A 3,321-nucleotide genomic window follows, 5' to 3' on the forward strand; every position below is an offset into this window, starting at 1 on the left:
CTAGAGGGGGGAGACATGGAGAGAGAGGTAGAAGGGGGAGAGAGGTAGACTAAAGGGGGAGAGAAGGAGAGAGAGGTAGGAGGGGGAGGAGAGAGGGTAGAGGGGGCGAGTAGAAGTAGACTTAGAGGAGACACAGACCAGCGGAGAATAGAAAGAGGGGAGGTAGATAGAGATAGAGGGTGGGAAAAGAGAAAAGGGGAGAAAAGGGAGGGATGAGAGTCGAGGGGGGAGGAGTAGAAGGGGAGAGAGAGTAAGGTAGAGGGAGAGGGACAGAAGGGAAGAGAGAGGTAGATTAGAGGAGAGAGGGGAGAGCAGGGAGAGGAGGTAGATGGGAAGAGAAGGGTATGAGACACGAGGAGAAAGAGAGAGAGCGCGCGCGGGGGGAGAGAAAGAGAGATGTAGGCGAGAGTGAGAAAGCACAGATAGAGAGAGAGAGCGAAAGAGAGAGAGAGAGAGAGAGAAGAGAGCGAAAGGACGAAGAGAGAGTAAGAGAGAGGGAGGTAGGAGCAGAGAGAGAGAAAGAGAGAGAGAGATGAGAGAGAGGAGAGAGAGAGAGAGAGAGAGCGAGAGAGAGGAGAGGAAAGAGATATGAAGGAGTAGAGCGCGCGCGTGCGTGCGAACGAGAGAGGAGAGGAGCGGAAAAAATTCGTTACGCTGCAGGCACATGACCAACGGCGGCGTTGCGGCTCCGTCTGTGCGCGTCCATAGTGCTATCGACTGCACCACCGACCGGTCCGCCGCCTACCGGCGCCCCTCCACCGGCTTACCGCCGCTTCTGCCGCCGCGCGCTAGTGACGTGCAATCTCGGCTGACACCTGTAATTGTGCGGCGCAACATTGTTTTATGCGGCCCGCCATTCTCGCGCCGGCGGAGCAAGCGCACGCGTCGCCCGCGCCGCTGCCGCCATTGTCCGGCGGCGAGCCCGAGCCGCAGCCTTTTGAATGCACACTCACGGCCATATCGGAGTGACGGCGCCGGGATGGAAGGAGTTGGATGGAAGTCGTTCGTGTCCCGAGGCAGGAGCTGCTGCCAAGCATGCGATGGCAGGTCGCGTACAGGCGAAGCGCGATGAGAGTGGGAGGGGACAGGGAGAGAGGGGAGTGGAGGGTAGAGAGAGAGTAAGAGAGGAGACTGAGAGAGACGAAGCGAGAGAGAGATAGAGAGAGCGAGAGAGAGAGAGAGAGAGAGAGGAGAGAGAGAACGAAAGAGAGAGGCGAGAGCGAGAGAGAGAAGAGAGAGAGAGAGAGAGAGAGAAAGAAAGAAGAAGAAAGAGAGAGAGAGAGAGAGAGAGAGACGCGCGCGACAGTAGAGAGGGAGAGGGAAAGGAGAGAGAGAGCAGAGAGAGAGAGAGAGAGAGAGAGAGCAGAGGAGAGAGAGAGAAAGAAAGGGATAGACAGAGACCGAGAGAGAGAGAGAGAGAGAAAGAGAGGGAGTGACAGACATACAGAGAGAAAGAGAAAGAGAGAGAGAGTAGGAAGAGACGAAAGAGAGAGACCGGAGAGAGAGAGAGAGGGAGAGCGAACGAGAGAGAGAGAGGAGAGGGAGAGAGAGCAGAGAGATGAGAGAAGAGAAGAGAGAGAGAGAAGAGGAGAGAGAGAGAGAGAGAGAGAGAGAAGAGAAGAAGAGAGAGGGGAGAGCAGAGAGAGAGGAAAGAGTGAGATGAGAGAGAGAGAGCAGAGAGAGAGAGAGAGAGCGAGAGAGAGGAGTAGAGAGAGAGAGAAGAGAGAGAGAAGAGAAAGCCGACAGGTACGCAGCGTAACACTGCTCGCCACTATACTGACAGTTTAATAGCAGCCCGAGCCCGTAGGCCGGTGAGAAAAAAAAACGAGATAGGAAAGCGGAGCGGCAGAGGTGAAGTTCACTGGCGGCAGATCTACTCATGACCCCGTGGCCGTAGGTTGTATAGTAGTAGGAATCTTGTTCCCTTACGATATCGCAATTTTGGACCCGGCGGCTACTTTCAAAAATCGGTGGGAATTACTATCGAAAATACTAGAGCGCCTATCGACATGATCATCATCATCACCGTCATTGCCATCGTCATCATCGTCGTCGTCATCATCATCATCATCATCATCGTCGGATCATCATCATCATCATAATCATCATCATCATCATCATAAAATAAAAAATCGTCATCATCATCATCATCTCTACATCTATGAATAGGGAGAACAAACCTACTGCCAAAACCTACTATCGCGCATACGCCAACACACGCTCATGCACGAGCTCTGAAATAAACATAGGAAAAAATTCCTTTAAAAATATTGCACCAAGTCGAACGATAAAAATCGTGACAAATGAACTAGATGGATAGAGTTTGCATGTCGTAAAATGCGGTACTAAACCGTAAAACAACACGTTTCAATCTTTCAGTAACGCTAACCACACTAACCATTCATTACCCAACCAGCTCTCCCACGAAACATGGGAAAACCTAGCCGACCTGACGTGTGCATAGGTGGCAGCACAGTACAGTATCGCTTCTCCGACTTGCGCAAGCACCAGTCGGAGCGTAACGACATTGGCTTTCACACTTTGCCATTAAACATTTACAGTTGTCACGAAAGCGAATGAAAACTTCGATCACCGTACAACACTCTGGAGAAGTAGCCAATAGCAATCCACATTTAGGTTGAAAAGAACAAATTAGTGTTCCTATGTATGTATATATATGAATAGCTCATAATCTCTATTATGAGCTCTTGATATATATATGTGTGTGTGTGTGTGTGTGTGTGTCGTGCGTGCGTGCGTGCGTGCGTGCATGCTTGTGTGTGTGCGCGTAGGTNTTCTCTCTCTCTCTCTCTCTCCCTCTGCCTCCTCTCTCTCTATATATATATATGAGCTTCTCGCAATACAGACGCTTCTTAGCGCACCGACAGATGGTTTCGGACAGAGCACGTGTCTCTCTCTCTCTCCTCTTCCTTTATTGTCGAGGAAAAATCCCCACCCCTCCCCCTCCATCACAACAACATGTGCCGTCGGTATTTTTTCACCGACACGACGGAGAGCCGAACAAACGCGCTCGCGGCGCCCTCTGGTAGCCGCCTCATCCGATTACATCACATCATCAGCCGCGCGGCGTCCTTCGCAAACCGTGCGTGGAAAAATGGCGGGGTCGAGGGAGGAGGGGAGGAGGGGAGGAAGGGAGCTCTCTCCCTCTCACTATCTCTCTCTCTATCTCTATCTTCTTCTCACTATCTCTCTCTCCCTCTCCCTCTCCCTCTCCCTCTCTCCCTCTCACTCTCTCTCTCTCTCTCTCTATCTCTCTCTCTTTCTCTTTCTCTCTCTCTCTTTCTTTCTTTCTCTCTCTCT

General features: G+C 51.6%; 1 pseudogene; it reads left to right on the forward strand.

The window, feature by feature from the left end:
• Positions 1 to 508: 508 nt before the first annotated feature.
• LOC106808864 lies at positions 509 to 1,595 on the forward strand (annotated as a pseudogene).
• Positions 1,596 to 3,321: the final 1,726 nt, after the last annotated feature.

This window comes from Priapulus caudatus, unplaced genomic scaffold (genome assembly GCF_000485595.1).
Source record: "Priapulus caudatus unplaced genomic scaffold, Priapulus_caudatus-5.0.1 Scaffold310, whole genome shotgun sequence".
In the NCBI taxonomy this organism is placed as follows: domain Eukaryota; kingdom Metazoa; phylum Priapulida; class Priapulimorpha; order Priapulimorphida; family Priapulidae; genus Priapulus; species Priapulus caudatus.